This window comes from Phragmites australis, chromosome 14 (assembly GCF_958298935.1).
Source record: "Phragmites australis chromosome 14, lpPhrAust1.1, whole genome shotgun sequence".
Lineage (NCBI taxonomy): Eukaryota > Viridiplantae > Streptophyta > Magnoliopsida > Poales > Poaceae > Phragmites > Phragmites australis.
This window is the reverse complement of record NC_084934.1, coordinates 2759515-2777751: the sequence shown is the minus strand read 5'-3', so window position 1 is coordinate 2777751 and position 18237 is coordinate 2759515. Positions and strand designations below refer to the sequence as shown.

Sequence of the window (18237 nt, the reverse complement as noted above, 5' to 3'; positions counted from 1 at the left end):
AACTGCACAAGAACTTATGTGCATGCATGGTACGGGTACTACCACTTTTCTTGTAAAGAGGGCATGTCACAAATCTCCAAGCACATCATCAATTGCAAAAGATAAGAGTAGATAGCAAACCCTATTCATATGTTTCAATCCAAAAGGCATCTAAAATTGCAACCAGATAGTAGCTGAATAGCCCCAATGCTGGCAGTATATTACTCCCAGTCCTACCTGGGTGCAATGTCCACCTGTGCTGACAGACATTGTCATTTGTAGGCATTATTCTGAAGTTGGTAATAATACTTTTTACTTATGATGTCTCAGATCATAGGAGTAATAAAGTTTGATTACTTTTTTTTTCAATTCAATACATATATTAAACTAGCGGTATCGATTCTAACTTGGTGCTACGCTACGCTCAATATTATAAGATTCCCTACACATGTGAGCATAGACGATAAAGAGCTTCTATATAAAGAAAACCCGGTGCAAACAACTAAAGCATAAACACGAAGACAATAATAAGTCATATCAGAATGAGATCTTCACATAATTTATATACCACACAACCATCGCACCTAACTAAATTGTTTCAGAAGACGAGGCAGGCATGATAGCGCAAAATCAAGCAAGATGTGGCAGATACTTTTAGTGTTACTCTATCCACACCACACCGAAGTGAAAAAGAAAAAAAAAATCACACTCCTACCCATCCAAAGGACGGATGAAAATATTTAACGCCTCTTTCGCAAGAGGGGTTAAATAAAATCGACAAGTGGCGTTGCCCGTACAAGAGCGGCAGGATAAAGATCGCTCACCCCATGAAAAGAACGATATCCAAAAGCTGGAGATGCGTATTCTCGTACTCCCAAACAGCCATAACCACGGGAAGGTGTGGTAGCATGCAATATTAGACCATAAACTAATCACATCCAATACCGTAGCACCTAGTTAATGACTAGCCCTAGCCCTCGAGCATTATATTGCTAATCATTCCCTAACGGTGCCGGCCATGCCTGCCTCCTGACGCAAATCCACGGCGCAGCGCTGTCGCGGGCGCACCGGCCGTCGAGATCGGCGCCACGGCGACGCGTGGCCGGAGGCGCGGTGGTTTGCCGGAGCAGGAGAGGCCAGGAGGGGGTGTCAGGAGTAAACAATGGGGTTAAAAGTGGCTTAAAAGCCGGCCTGCGCCTAATTTTAGATCATAGAGGGAGCTGGCTCCATCGTGCATCTATGAGTGGCATGAGTAATAATGTTGTTTAATCGCCAGCAGATCCAGAGCCAGGCTAAACACTCGATTAGTCTAATCGCTGTAATTGTGTAGCTGTGTAATCTAATGTGCCAAGTGGGACGTGTACAGTCTCTCGGCGGTTTCGCGACACTTGTCCAGCTCTGATTGGCTGCGGCAGGACACGTTTCGGAGCACTAGTGGCTGCCTGCTTTGTACTAGCGGTTAAAAATGTTGCCTCCATTGTCACCAATATACTATTTTGATCCCTAATTGTAAATATCAAATGTGTGTAATATAGCAAATTTATAATATTTTGAAATTATTTTTCAAAACAAATCAATCGATACCATTTTCAAAAATTCAATTGAAGTATTTTAAAAAATATAGATGGTCAAAGTTTAAAGGGTTAACTGCATGTTACCCAAAATAACATTTTTTTGACTGCATGGACTAAGTGAAAAAAGCATCTTGGTTTGCTAATCTTGTTATTTAATTGAAATTTTTGGGTAGCTCCCATGCATGGACCAATAACGAGTCTTAGTTAAGGATCGATCCCCGCTTAATTAGTGGTGAATAGTAAGGGCACGCACAAATGTATGATATATATCAGTTGTCTGTAAGAGCCTCGCCACATAGGATTTTTAATGGTGTGAAGGGATCTTAATGAAGAAAGAGAAATACAATCTGTAATGTAACACGTCAAACGAAACCAAATGTCTCCTGTACTATATTTATTATGAGCCAATGCTAATAAACTACTGGTTCTAGAAGTTGTCTCTAACGTTGTCTTTTTCAATGACATTGAGGATGTTATACACAACAATTGTCTATACCTTTGTACATACTCTAGTCTAGTAGTCAAGTGCTGATTAAAATGGTTAAGTACTGACATTTTGGCTCTTAATTAGCTATGGATCAGATTCTTACCTACTTGTTGCTTAGGTCCTACTACCTCCGTTCTTTTTTACTTATTGTTTAGGACATCGATATAGTCTCTAACAAGCACGTTTGATCATTATTTTTTATAATTATCTTTTGGTAAAAATTGATAAAAATTAGATGATATCAAAGTATTTTTTATGATAAATTTATTACTATCATTTTCATGTGTTAAATTCTAATAGTTTTATGTATATTAGTGGTTAAAGTTTATAAAATTTGACTGCACATATTCTAGAACGACATCTATATGAAAACGGATATAGTATACAACTAGCTCTAGTGAACTCTTGAGCTGCGTGCTATTCTCTCCACTCACGAAAAAAATCGTTATCTGTGATGAAATGCCAAGCCTTTTGAATTTTCACAACTGATCTCGTTACTTAAATGAAAATTTTGTGTATCTACACTATTCATGGACCAATCACGAGTCTTTAGTTATGGCGGATCGAATTCCCACTTAATTAGCTGTGAATAGTACTCTAACTAAGATAGTATTTGGTTCGCTAATTTGTAACGGTATCCGATTATATGGTTAACTGATTGCCTTTGTTTATGTTTGGTTGGAGCGGAGCACAATCAGATACCATGGAAGTGCTTATTACCGGCTCAGTTCAAATCTGTTACACCTCGATTTGAACACAAAGCCACACTCGTCCCTTCCCCACTTCAAGCCAACTCGTGATACCGAAGCCCCAGACGCCATTCTCATGAGCAAGCACGGCTGCTGGAGAGCACTTGCGTGAAAAAAAAAATTTATAAGACCCTTTGGTGAAAGATCCCCGTAGTATCTTGATTCACGTCTGATCCAACGATTCCGTGTGTAAGATAGGTAGGTCTTTCGAAAGGATGAGATCTTATAAAATTTTCTTTTACTGACATGCGACAGTGCATAGAGATCTAGCGATGACCTCAGCTGACCGGCGCGTGCGACTGGTCGAGCGTGAATGGATCTGACGGGGAAAACAACTTGGACGAATCTTCCAGCGAGTGTAACCGGAGAGCACTTAAATCTGTGCAGTAACACGGTGGGTTTACAAGCCGGTCTGGCTCCATGCGCAATGGGCGAACTCGCGGATATGGTGGCAAGCACGGGCGGTGAGTATGAGCAGCCGACGAGCACATGATGACGACCATAATGTTGTATAGGCAATTAGCACATTATCCGGTGAACGAAGCACAACCATAGTATTTGATATCATTACCAAGTGGAACCAAACAAATATATCAAGTAATCCACTATTCCATTCCCATTTCCCCTGTAAACCAATCCCCTTTACATTTACGTTACCGATCTATAAATCAAACACTATTTAAAAGTCAAGTGCTGATTAAAATGGTTAAGTGCTGACGTTTTGACTTTCAGTTCAACTCTTACCTATTTGTTTATTAGGTTCTACTACAACATGCTCTAGTGGTCTCTTGCGATGCGTACACTATTCTCTTTGTCCATAAAAAATGTCGTTTTGGGTGGTGCAAAGCCAAACCTTTTGAACTTTTACAATTGATATCGTTTCGAACAATAGAAAATGGTACTAGTATAGGCTTGTCCTGCAGAGTAGTTCTGTAATTACAATTTTTTTTTGTGCTACATAAGTATATTACAGTAGTGACTTTCTGTTTTTTTGTGCAATTTTAGTATCGGCCAACCAAAATGAAAGGTACAAAATTATACCACTAGTATTACCGACCATTGAGGCATGATAGCAGTTACAGTTTTGGTGGTACTTAATACATTCCGTTTCTTAATTTTAAGCATGATAACAGTTGTACTTAAATAGTTGTATTTTAGTATTAGCTAATAAAAACGTCAAAATGTTTACATAATTAACATAGTTCATGTTTGAAAAAATTATTAAGAAACAGTACGGGAGAAGCTACAGAATACAGATAAGACTATGAACCATAATATTCTTAACAGAAGTACTTAAACAATAATTTTTTTAAGTGTTTAGTGTTGAAAAAATAGCAAAATATGGTGTCTTGCTAGGTTTTCACGCCTTCTAGCGAAGTTGGATTCAAAATTGACTTTTTTTTTTTTGGCTTATGGGTATGTATGTAGGATAGTGGAGCTATCTCTGGCTACTACCTTTGACAAATAGTGCAGTTATGGAGGGCTATAGAGCTCATATATAGCGAAAGGTTGTCACGTCACTTCGCATTTGAAATCCAAAACAGCTATTGTGCACCTAAAGCACAGATATAAGATATGTTTGTTTTTTTTTTTCCACTCTAGCCCACTAGCCTTACTTGGTAAGGTTAAGTAAGATAAACCTTGTTAGAAGAGGAGAGCCAATTGCACTCTCTTAAAAGTAAGGAAATCTTTGTCCATTTTATTCAAATTCAAACTAAGCAAAGGAACCAAACATATTTACTTAGGCAATGGTGGACAAAGAAATCAAACATATTCATAGGTAACTATTTAGAACCTTGGTGATAATCAAATGCATGCATCCATCGTTTAGGGCATCCACAATATGCTAAAAAACCAGATAGTAAGGGCTTATTACCTGGTAGTAGTCATTGTAGGAGTCGCAAAAAGATTCATCGAGTCGGCAATAGCCTTGCTACCGAGTCATAAGCATTTAAAAAAAGATTTCTCCCTCCTCTCTCCCCTCTCTCTCCCCTCTCTCTCCATGGCACACTTGGCTTGGCTTACTACCTCCTCTTATCTATAAGTATTATGGAAATTGTAACAACTAAAATTCATTTTATGTAGGATTCACCTTACTACCTAATTGGGTAATATACATTGCCCTTGCTCTGGTGATCACATAATGTTACCAGTGCTGCTTTTGGAGAATCGTATGTAATTCAGTCCAATACTATGACCTGTGAACCGCTACATAGCTGCGATACGTGCAAATTCTTATTGATTTGCTCCTACTTCATTTGATTATATATGTTTGGGTTTGAATTGAAAGAAGGGAGGCGCTGGAATGATTAGGCCGTGAGCCCATGGGCTGCAGCACTGACGTGAGAGCTTTGTTCGATCTGCTAGTGACCGCGGGCCATGTGGCGAACAAGTCCGTAGGCGGTTTTTCCCGCCCTACAGAGTTTTGCTTCCTTCCAGCCAACGAGGGAACTGAAAATCGTATCATCTATTCGGCCCATCAGGACTACAACAGGCAGACAATTTTTTAACGATGGAATAAAATGATCTTAACCTCTGCATCACATGATGCACAAAGCCGTTCATTATTATAGGGTTGTGACCCTTGGCTACCATACCACAAAGAATTAAACAGTTTAATGAGAACCAAAGTATTAAAAGTGAACTCTCAAGCAGTGATTCAGTTGCTAAACTTTCACTCATGCTTGGAGAAGATTTCTATCAACATGGTCTTCAAAAGACGACATGCTTCTTTTATGGGGTGGTGTTCTTCCTCCTTCTGCAACAAAGTCCATAAACGAGTCAAATGGGTAGCCCTATCTGCATAGAAGAATGAACTTTTGATATGTCAAAAACTACATTATTGCGGCTTAGCCACATAGCCCAACATATGACACTTGTTCCAACCAAAATTTGATTCTTTAGTTTTGGTCTCGCCCCATAAAAACCACGTTCCAAACATATTAGAAATTCTAGTAGGAGGCGGTAAACCAAATGTTATTTGAATCACACGCCGTATAAAATCTAACAAAGTGGCAATAAAAAAGAATGTTGCATTGTTTTGTTGACATTACAAAAGCAGCATTTAATACTACCTTTTCATTATTGTTTTGCTACATTGTGTTTTGTTAGAATTACTCCTGTTAGTAAGTACCATAATCAATCTTTTTTTTAGGAGAGTTTGTGCTTCCAAATGTAGCGGTACTAAAAATGATGCCATTATTTATCAATGCTCTATACATAGATTGGACAGAAAGTCGCACATGCCAATGCAACGGCCAAAATGTATCATGTTGGTCACTGAGCTGTACATCTATTTTGGCTACAAGCCCCTACCAAGCGATTAACTTATTCCCTACTAGTGCTCTTCGAAAAGACACATTTAGGGCATCAGAGTTTAAAACTTCCGCTACAATTGCGTTTTTCTTCCTCACAATGTTATAAAGGATGGGATATTGCTCTTTAAGCGTTCTACGACCAAGCCAAACATCCTCCCAGAAATGAATTTGAGTTCCACTTTGCAAATTAAAAGAACCTAGATTAAAAACTTTTGTTTGACCTTTATGAGTCATGTCCAGAATTGTGAATCCCCATGTTTCTTTTCAATTGGAGCAACCGTTTTGTTTTTCAAATACTTGTTTATAAGGAGATTTTACCACACCCCATCCTTACTAATTAATTTGAATAACCATTTACTAAGTAAATATTTATTTTGCACATCAAGGTTTAGAATACACATACCACCTAGATCTTTGGGAGTGTCGGATTCCGAGTTGTATTTCGTGTGTCCAAATTTTCTTTGCCGAATCAGACAATCAAATCCGTTTAACATCCGTGTCCGTATCCAAGTAACACTGAAAAAATCTAGATATGTAATAGCCTAGTTTCTTCAAGATGCCCCTAGGCACTTCAAAGAAAAACAACATGAACATTGCTAGACTACTTAATACTAAATCAATAAGAACAATCATGCCTCTAACCGACATCAGTTTGCTTTTCCAACTACAGACATGGTTCTGTAGCAATTCAAAATGAGAAAACAGTGTAGCACTGGCCTCCCACAACCGCAATTCATATCATCACACAGACGAGAACATATCATTGATACCATTATAAATTATTGAAAGAGCGTTACCAAAATATCTTACATGGATCAAAGGACCACACTCGGGGTTGCAGCTAAGTATAGCAATAGTGTAGTTTGGACATCTTCAACTCAGAGTTCAGGGAAGCGGCCCAACGAGATTGTTGTAAGATAGGTTGCACCCAAGCAGGCTCGAAAGCTCGCTGGATGAGGAAGGAATTTCTCCTTCAAGCTCATTGTTGTTCAAGTACAGGTACTTTAGAAATTGTAAGTTTCCTAGCTGTGTTGGGATCTCAGCTAACAGATTGTTGTGGCTGACATTTAGAACAAACTAAAGGGCAATGAGCTGGTCAAACTCAGCCGTGATATGACCAAACAAATGGTTGCCTCCCATCTACAGCTCGACTAGATGTGAAAGGCCTCCAAAACTCATCGGAATGGTTCCATCCAGACTATTACTAGCCCACCAATCTCCTCAAAAATTACTCTAGGGAGAAAGTTTCTGCTCAGATAAAGCCTCTCAAGCATTGTACTTCGTGCTAGCTCCCAAGGAATCGGCCCGGTGAGCTGGTTCGATGAAATATTGAAGAAGAGAAGCCTCATCAAGTTGCCAATGGCAGCATGGATCTGTCCGATAAAGTAATCATCGAACATGTTCAGCCTCTCCATGCTCCTCAAGCTGCCAATCTTAGGCGGTATCGGCTCAGAGAACTGGTTTTGGTTTATCTCAAGCGAAGTCAGGTTCTATAGCAACAACAGCTCGACAGGAAGGCTACAACACCCCCACGTTCAAAATCTGCTTATCCCAACCCACCTATGGGATAGGCCCATATATGCATAGCAGCCCTCTTACACCTTTTGTTCTTATTTTAAAAAAAAAGGTTAACCTATATGTGCTATGTTTAAACTGCCTATGCTTATAATGTCAGACCCCTCCTTTACGGCTCCACTATGCATCCCCGTACCAGTCCATGGATTAGCCGATACGCATAATTGCAACAAAATCAAACATCACATGCATACATCAATTAAAATATAATATTTAGAGTATCATACAGAGTTTAATACATCAAAGGCTCGTAGGTATAATTTAACGGTCTTACAACATAGCAGATACAATGGTACAACTCAATCCCTACTGGCAGTAAGACTCCACCCTCGACGTAATCAATCTCTAGGTCTTCATAGGAATCCAAATAAGCAAGGGTGATTATATAAAGTAATTAGCAAGTCCTACCTCAAGGGGATATTTGGATGCATAATGTTAGAACAAGGATAAGGCTATAGAGTCTTTTGGCAGAAAGCTAATTTTTTTATGCAAGGGTTTATTTTCCAAAGACTAACATAAAATAGTTTGAGGAAAGCAAAGTTGAGTTGGGATTGTGGGGTTGTTGGCCCTAAGGGTGATACATCAATCCCACTAGTTCTCAAGTTTTAATAGTTTGTAGACACCCAATCCTCGCCAACTCAAGGCACACAACCTGCTTTTCCAAAAGCATGGCATACAACTCACTCATGCATCAAGGAGATAGATACTCACACCATAGAGCTAATTATTGTGGTTGAACCATAGCTTGTCCCTAACTGTGGTCATAACTATTTAGATAGGTTTACGCTCTGGAGAGGTTGCACAACTTTACTCACAGAATACGCATAGATCTTAACCTTAGCAACTGGTAGTACTGACGTAATGAGACTCGGCACCCTCCCTGCTTTGCCACGATATCCACTCACAGGACACTAACCAAGGGCACATGTTCACATGGCTCACATAGAGTTTCCACTGGATCACATGACTTCACATAGATTGCATGTGCCTTCTTCTGTCTCCCGTTGCCACTATAAGTTTACGAGTGGGTACCGAGCTAAGTCAAAGGGGTTGGGTTAAGTCCTGCCATATACATGACATGTAGTTGTATGGTTATACACTACGTAAGATGTCACAATGAATTGATCCTTATACGACCGAGGCAAATATCTCCTAGCAAGAACATCAGACAGACGAACTTTGCTCCCAAGGTAATTCACACCACTATGGGGTACCATACTCATCCCACCAAAACAATATTTGGGGTTTCATTAACGCCTTTCTTATCACACACACACACACATCAAGCACACAACATTTCACACTTTTTGAAAAGACATGATTAATAAGTAACTATCATGATTCTTTCATTTAAGCAGAGCAATCATAAGCATGTTAGTAAGCAAGCAATCATCCAAGCAATCAATATAGTTGATGTTAGAAACCTTCTCAAGGGTTTCAATAGAATGTAGATAAAACAATAACAAGACATGGTATATACAAGTTAGGTCATAACTACTTAAATATTTTAAATTAGATTTAATGACCTAAGAATGCATATTACTATAGTTTAAACTCAGTTCTACTGGTTGTGTTTGAAATCATAGGTACAACATGGTTAAGGTATAGGACTTGCCTTCGTAGTGTTCTCGTTCGCTTCCTCTTCGTACTCCGGTTCCTCCAGGTTCTCCTCGAATGTTCCTTCATCTAACATACTCAAACAAATGTTGATAAGCGCTTCTCCAGAAATATAAAAAACTCTAAGTAAAGGAACTACTGCTACGGAAGCCAAAGGTAGGTTCTACTGCTATGTGAATCTAAAATATGAGGGCTAAGTGATTACTCTACACTATTGAGTATACTAGGTGTGACTATCTGGCGAAAACTAGATCAAATAACTATTCTAATCTATTTCCTAAGTTAAAGAGAAACCCTAATCAAATATAACATAATTAAAGAAACTATACTGATTAACTAGTTGTGAGGCAGCTATTATGGTTTCCGATGAGTCTAAGAGTGCTTGTGTATCATCTTCCCTAATTCATAATTATTTAACATTATTACTTAATTAGCATGTATTAGCTCATTAACTACACTAATTAATTTACTATTTATATTAATGGAAGTTACTTATAATTATTATCTACACAAATTAAACTAGTATAATCTATGCACTAAGATTTTCTCTATAGCTTAAAACATGGCTATCTAATTTTTTCTAACTAAAAACTACCCTTAAACCATGCACTAAGATTTCCTCTATAGCTTAAAACATGGCTATCTAAATTTGTCTAACTTAAAACTACCCTTAAACTAGCTAAAAGGGGCTAATATAGATTTACGGTAAAGCTTAAACAAAGTAAATAAATTAAATTAAATACTAATTAAATTACAAAAGTTATTACGGAGTTAGAATGGAGGAGAAACGGGCTTCTGAAGATGTAGGATTAAATATGAGAAAAATACCCAATCAGAGGAAGGTAAATGATTGCAGAAACTAAATTCAAAATTGAAACCACCCTAATCAAATATACGATTTATTCGCGAAATTCAGTTCGGGACAGACAGCTATCACGTCACTAAAATCGATGCCCAGAGAAACCAACAGTTAGATTGTCCTAAAAAAATTTCTACAAAAACTAGACGACCATACAGAACTATTACCACAAGAATCAAGTAAATCGGACATTTAGTTTTAAAGATATAAAATTCGCAGTAGACTATGACAGACTATGATAAAAATAGATCAAACGTAAATATCTCAAGAATTACGAAATTTTAACCAACCAAATTTCTCACGAAGTTACCTTGATGCTTGATGATGATTTTGGATAGATCGAACCAATACAAATCATAACGAACAAATGATCCACCGAAAATCACCACGAAATGATGAAAGCAATGAACACAAAACAAACATACGAAATATTGATCTTCATTGTATAAATAGGTTCAAAAGATGCATTACTCCTACGAAACCCTAATTTTCCTCTCTATTTTCTCTCTGCAAAATAGATTGGTTTTCTATTCTACTATCTATTGCTACAGTACCCAAACGATGGACTGAGAATCGCTACAAGATGTGACCGACTCCAACTCAATCCCACCCAAGCCTCGGTGCCTCGGCCGGCCTGCTCCCCTGGCCTGCGACGCCATGTCAGCCCAGCTCTCAATGTCAGCTGCTGGCCACCTCCTACTCTAGCCTGCTTTGTGCATCTCACCAGCAGGCCACCTCGTTGCACTATGCCAACGTAGTTCAATCACCGAAAAAAAAGTTCATATTGTCTCCCTCAACTATTGCTCAAATATGTTTTTTTTCCCGAACTGTAAAACCATATATCCCACCTCCTTCAACTATTTAAACCAGTGCAATTTACCTCCTTAGCTGATTTTGATGGTGGTTTTGCCCTACGTGATGACAACTCAGACGGTGAGCTAGCCCTTATTCAGTCGCTGGCAGGTGGGATAGGGAGGCCCACTTGGTCAAAGATGGCGGTGTTGGGGAAAAATCCCTAGGCTAAGCTTCATATGACGGTGACTCACCGGAATTGGATTGATCTCTAGCGAGGTCGCATGGATGACGACGAAATGCACATCTATGGTTTCTACTCAACAAGGCAAACCTGGCTAGGGGACTCACGGCGAAGCGGGCACAAGAGCTCCCCGGAGTTTGACCCAACGACGGCACCAACGAAAACAAGCTACGGGCCACTAAACAAAGCAATAATCACCTCTACAACATCACAAGCGCATCATGAACCTAAAGCGTAACACCTCGACAGCAGCCAAACTACGATGATGGCAGACGATGATGATGCACGGCGGAAAAGCATCATGATATCGAGGTGATGCTTCCTAACCCCGACTACGCGCCTATGGCATAGTCACAGCCCAAGACACCACGAAGCTCCCTCGAGCATTGATTGATGTTGTGATGCACCGAGAGAAGCTGGCACTATTGAACGTCCTCCTCCGGTGCCGCATGTCGTCGCCTTGCCGCTAGAGGTCACCGCCGCCCAATTGCTCGCGCTGACACCATCCTGGAGGTCACAGGAGTCCGCTCGAACCACCGGTTGCCCCTACGACGCATCGTGGAGAGCTGTCCTCAGCGGCCCCCTGCTTCAGCAAGAGGATCCCGTCACCGTTGAGCTGCCTTGATGACGCTTTGATCTATCCACCGCCTTCTTGAGCTCCACGATACCCACTAATGCTGACGTTTCCATCCTCTTCTCATGCAGCGTTGTCAGCTCGATCTTGACTTCTCCTGTCTCCGGCATGCTCCTGCTACCGCTCCTCACCGTGCAGCCGAGCACGCCGCACATGAATAGTCATACTATGACACTTCGCTCCATAGACAACGTCTCATAGTGTAATGTATCTCTATCACATCATAGCTCATACAGCTCATATGATCTTCTAACCTGTCTTGACCTTAGTTTCTATCTAAACCTAGTCCTAGTCTTGTCACTGACCATGTTTACCCTCAGAATGACTCCTGCACATGAACAAAACCAAATAACCATATTGGAGCACAAGTTTCACAAACTTGACTCACGTCAGTCCGCGCAACACCACTTACACGAGTATGTTACACATATCAAAAACGCAATTAACACTATGCTACCATGAGCTTCATCGTCACATGCATATCTACACATACACATCATCTCTAACTATGCTACCATGAGCATATCAAGTACATCATCGCATACATATCATCTACGAAATGTGCTTTTATCAATTTCACAATTACATCTATTATACATTTGCTAATTTTTGAGCACTTGATCTGATTTACCGGGAGGTTAATTAGGAAAATTTAAAAAGGAATATTCTAGGGTCCGGCTTTTGATGGGGCCCACCTATCGGCCACTCACGGGTCCACGTGTCAGGGGCGAAGAGATAAGGGTGGTCGAGACATGGGAGAGGGAGAAATTTTAGATTATTTTATTTATTTTTGTTCTTCTGTTATGAGAATTATGGGTGTGACATATAAACTGGACACAATATGTCTAGACTGTTGGTACTAATATCACCACACCAAGATATTTTGACCACACAGGCCTAAACTATAACAGACTAGTGGGCCGAGGCATCACTGAGGCTCCCGGTCAGCATGTTGCCCCACAATTTGAGTTGGATCAGAGTTCTGCAAGCCTTCACTCCTGGAGGGATGTTGCCGACGAGGTGGTTCGACCCAAGGCTCAAGGTGACGAGATTGTGGTTCTTGCAAAGGTGAGGGGGGATGCTCCCTGTCAGCTGGTTGTGCGACAAATTGAGCACCCAGAGGTTGCTGTTGGCCCCCAGCAACGGAGGGATGGCACCATGGAGTTGGTTGCCGGAGAGGTCCAAGTCCTCCAAGCTGCCCAGGTTCTGAAAGTCCACCGGAATTATGCCGGTGAGGTTGTTGATGGACAGGTCAATCATTCTTATGCTGCTCATTTGGCCGAGCTCCGGCGGGATAGTACCATGCAGACGATTCTTGAAGAGGTAGAGCAGCTGGAGCGTGGGTATCCGGCTGAGCTCGCCAGGGATGACGCCGATGAGCTTGTTCTCCGAGAGGTCAATCTCCAGTGCGCTCTGCAGGTTCCCGAGCTCCGATGGGATGGTGCCGTCGAGCTGGTTCCGGTAAATGTACAGCTTGGCGAGCGATGGCAGCGCCCCGAGCTCCATCGGGACGCCGCCGGTGAAGGCGTTGTCGTTCAAGGCGAGCATCTGGAGGTTGGTGCAGTTCCCGAGCTCCGGCAGGACCTCACCGGAGAGGGCATTCTGCGACAAGATCAATGTGGTGATGAGGTTCTTGAGGCGGGATAGCTCGCGGGGTAGCGTCCCGGTGAGGTTGTTCTGGGCGAGCCCGAGCACCTCGAGGCTCGCGCACTAGGTGAGCACGACGGGGATGGGGCCGGAGAGGTCGTTGTAGCCCGCGCGGATGACGCGGAGGCGCTGGAGCGCGCGGATGGAGGTGGGGATCCTGCCGGTGAGGTTGTTGCTGTAGATTTCGAACTCCTCGAGGGCGGGGAGGTTGCCGATGGCGGCGGGGATCTCGCCGAAGAGCAGGTTCTCGCTGAGGAAGAGCCGGCGCAGGGCCGGCAGGGCGCAGAGCTCCGGCGGGACGGCGCCGTGGAGGGCGTTGGTGCTGAGGTCGAGGACCTCGAGCGCGCGGCAGGCGGCGATGCCGGCGGGGACGGGTCCGGATAGCGCGTTGTTGGACATGTTGAGGACGGCGAGGCGCGGGAGTGCGCAGAGCGCGGCGGAGAGCGCGCCGTGGAGGTTGAGCCCGTGGAGCGTGACGCCGGACACCTCTCCGCCGACGACGGAGCAGGCAACGCCGACCCACCCGCACGGGTCCGCGCCCGCGCCCCAGCTCGAGAGGCGCCCGTCCACGTCCAGCAGCGCGCGCTTGAACCCCTGCAGCGCCGCCGCCTGGCCCTCCAGCTCAGCCGCCACCGAGTCTAGAACGGCAAAGAGAAGCACCGCGGGGAGTAAGAACCTCGCCACGGCCGACGCCAGTGCCGCCACCATCGAACTAGGCCGCGGCAACAAACTACCCTAGAGCTGGAGCAGCACAGCGAGACGCGCACCACGGCAACTCTGGAGCCATGAAACAGAGTGCCGTGGACAGAGCAATCGGCAACCGAGGAGGCCGCCCACCACGCGGTAGCCACTTGGGGGAACAGAGCTTTAAGGGGGGCTGGCATTGGGCGCGCCCGAGTGGGGGCGGTCATTGTCAACCGCGCTGGAACCGGCACGTCGAGCCGGTGGTGCGCGAGGGCGGGCGGAGGGTGTCCGAGCCCCACGGTCAGGGACACAAAAAAAAATGGTGGGCTTTTACCATATGCGTCGAGGTAGGAGAAAAGCAGCAGCGTTTTTGGGTCATGAAGTCAATTCAACTGCCACGTAAAACACGATTGGGTTGGGCCATGAAGTCAATTCAACTGCCACGTAAAACACGATTGGGTTGGGTCATTAAGTCAATTCAAACTGCCACGTAAAACACAATTGGGTTCTAACTCTTAAAATTCAAATAATTTATCTATTTTTATTATTCATTCTCGTCTCCTAATCTCTCTGTTTTATCGTTGACTATAGATATAAGACATGTTTTAGTAATAAAAATAAATAAATAAATTAGAAGAAAAATTGGTAGATAATTTTCTTCTCTTTTTTTAATCTCATCTGAAATCAAATCATGCTGTCGTTTCTGACGTATTCGTTCAGTACCGCTTTTATAGCGTATCTACATCTCCATATATTGAGTTTATGTTTAATATTACAGTATCTAATATTTATATTTTTATTACAACGCACGAACACTTAGCTAGTTGTACATAAGAGACGGTTTGTGCAGGTGCGAGCTTGATCAGAAGGAGTCTCAATCCATTGATCTTCTGCCTAAAATGATTCTTCTATTTTGCCGAGATGCTTTCGCTGTTGTGACACGGAAAGTTTGACCTTCGTTGACAAAGGTGAGCCGAAGCAGATAGTGTGATTTACACGTGCGTGAGTGTTTTCGTCAAATTTATTTGTATCTGTGTGATAAGAGGGACACTCACGAGTGTGTAAATGTGATGTGCGTATGTGATGATATATGCACGCGTGCTTCACAATTGTAATAAGAAATACATGTGCGGGGTACAGATAAATTAGGTCAGGCATTGTATATGTGGAGTCTTTGCCTAACTCGATCATGGAATGGACGAACAAGAGGGCTTGCAAAATGGCGCAACAGGCAAGAAAGATGTCATCATTTGCCTGTCGATCGTTACCACTAATGACCCTCTCAAGACATCTATGATCTATCCTTTTCAGTTGCCAAGAATCATGGGCTCCACTGCGTCGAACGATAGATGTTGCGCCTGAAATGATGCAGCAGGCCAGGGCATTTCAGTCTCATTTCCATCCCCGTTTCGATCACCCAGAGTAATCGAGTTGCAAGAGGAAGAGACCCGTCGGACGCACGATAGCTTGCATTATGGTACTACTTTACTAATAATCAAATTCATCCATGCGTAATATATCAGTCAGTAATTCATCCTTGTGTTATTCACTTATTAGTAATTGATTGTATTGCCTTCGGTTTTCAGAAGCCACAGTGTGTGGAATGAGTCTTAGATATCACTGACTTATATATTCGGTCGGTGATTATACTTATGCCTCTGAGAATCTCCGTGGTTAGTGGACGTGGTTGTCATCCAACCAACAGGTTTTGATTCTCACCTTCTGTATATTAATGCTAAGTGGATGTCTCTCTTCTCCCTAGTCGAGTTTTTTTTTTATGCTTAAGCACCTCTGATCTCGTTCGAATTTTGTGTTTCGATTTGATGATGTTTGGGTGAAAATCAAAGGAGATGACTCTGGAACGGACGGAATCTCACGAAATAGGATATGGAAAAAGGTTACCATCTCCAGCAGTGCCTGTAAATTTGCAGAATCCAGTGCAAACACTGTAGTAGTACTGTTTATAGAGCTGGCCGTGGGTTCAGAACAGGAAAACACCGTCGGGGTTACTGTAACAGTACTGTTCTGACAGCGGGATCGGAGAGAGAAAAAAAGGAGTAGAAGGTAGAAAATGGGGTAGCTGCTGGAGATAAAAAAAAAGGAATACGGTAATAGTGATAGGGGATACTGTAATAGTGTTTTTGAGGATAAAAAATTAAAGTAGTTACTGGAGATGACCAGAGTGAGGCCCAATGGAGAATCAGTCGAGTTAACTCCAGGACTGGAGCGGTATATGAACGTTTTGGAGCAGCTTCGGGAGCTCCTTGATGCTGGTAATCATGAAGAAGTTGAAGGAGCTCCTTAACAAAAGAAGTGACTGACATAAAAAAAATCACTTAGCGAAATAAAAGACTATCTTTCAGTCAAAAACAAAGAGGTTTAGGATCCAAAATCTCAATGTGCATAAAATATATCTCTACCCTATAAATGATTATTTAGGGTCCATTTGGATGGCTAGACAGAGCCATCCGGGAGATGGCTATCCACGTTTACGTGGTGTTTGGTTGCCGATTGAGTGGATGGAGTGGTCGGGTACAGAGGAATATTCCTGTAGATTCTGGATGGCTCGGTCTGGCCAAATTGGCAGGACAGAGCCATCCAGTTCGCCCTCGTTCCGTACGTGTGCATGTTGTGATTTTTCATTTAATTCATGATTTTATTTGAAAGTATAAAAGTGATCTAAAAATTCTAAATATTTTTATGATCAAATTAGAGCTAACTAGCAACTTATTTTAATTAGTTTGATCCAAAAAATATGAGCCAATATTTAATTAAAATTCTTTTAAAAGCTATTTTTTAACTTCCAGTAATTTTAATGCTATAAATAAATTCCCAAAAGTCTAAAAAAGTTCACTAATATTCTTCTAATTTGATGTACTATAAATATGAATAAATCATCATATCCACTCTAATCTACCAACTAAATAGAAAACTGGCTCATTCTGTCCACTCTCATCCCACCAGCCAAACAGAAAACTCGCTCATCTCATCTATCGCAACTAAACAGAAAATTGGATTATCCCATCTAGAAAAACATGAATAACCCATCCTATCCAACCTCGGTCTCCATCTAAAGTCACCATTAAACTATTTGGTGACAATGGCAAATGGCAAGAATTAGTAAGGAACAAATATTTGGGAACGAAATCTTTGTCTCAGCTCCGGTGAAAACAGGGGATTCTCACTTCTAGGCTGGAATGATGAGTGTGAAGCATCATCTGCTACACTTTGATACCTTTAGTCGCAAAAATGGATCACAAATCAGATTTTAGAGGATACGTGGTTAGTATCTCACCACTATGTAATCTCTACCTTAGTCTGTACAATATAGTGCAAGATAAAGGAAAAATAGTGGCCCACACGATACAACCACCTGATGTGAATATTATATTCCGACGGAATCTAAATGGGCCAAAATTTCTAGCTTGGAATAGCCTATTGACAAAACTAAATGACATCAATATCACACGAGAACGGAATGAGCTCAAATGGAATTTGACCAAAAATGGATAATTCTCGGTGAATTCCTTATATAAGGCACTAAAATTTATTGATACAATGAATATAAATAAAAATATATGGAAGTTGAAAATACCCACTAAAATCAAAATCTTCCTCTAGTATCCGACAAGAAGTTCTGCTAACTAAGGATAACCTAATAAAAATAAAATGGAAAGAGAGTTAGAAGTATTACTTTTTTCATAAAAATGAGATAATTAAATATCTCTTCTTTGATTTCCAATTCGTCCGTTTCACATGGTTCATCATCCAGACTGCTATAAATCTTTACCAGCCCCACAGCGTATCACATGTGATGGGAAACTGGCTACGAGGTATTAGTTATAGATTAAAAACACATATACTGGTTGGAGCGGTGATGTTATGCTGGTCGTTATGGCTATTTAGAAATGACACCATCTTTAATAAACGAAAAATTTAATCCCCTTTGTATGTTATATACACACACGCTGACTCCATACTTGGTGTGTGTTTTAGCAGATAGACTCATAAGAGGTGGTAGTTGCGGCATGTATGCAACTGGAGGAGGAGATCAGAGTGCTCTCCGCCAAACGTGAATA

General features: G+C 41.8%; 1 pseudogene; it reads right to left on the bottom strand.

Moving 5' to 3' along the window:
- Positions 1-12585: 12585 nt before the first annotated feature.
- LOC133891006 (leucine-rich repeat receptor-like serine/threonine-protein kinase At1g17230) lies at positions 12586-14335 on the bottom strand (annotated as a pseudogene).
- Between the last annotated feature and the right edge of the window lie 3902 nt (positions 14336-18237).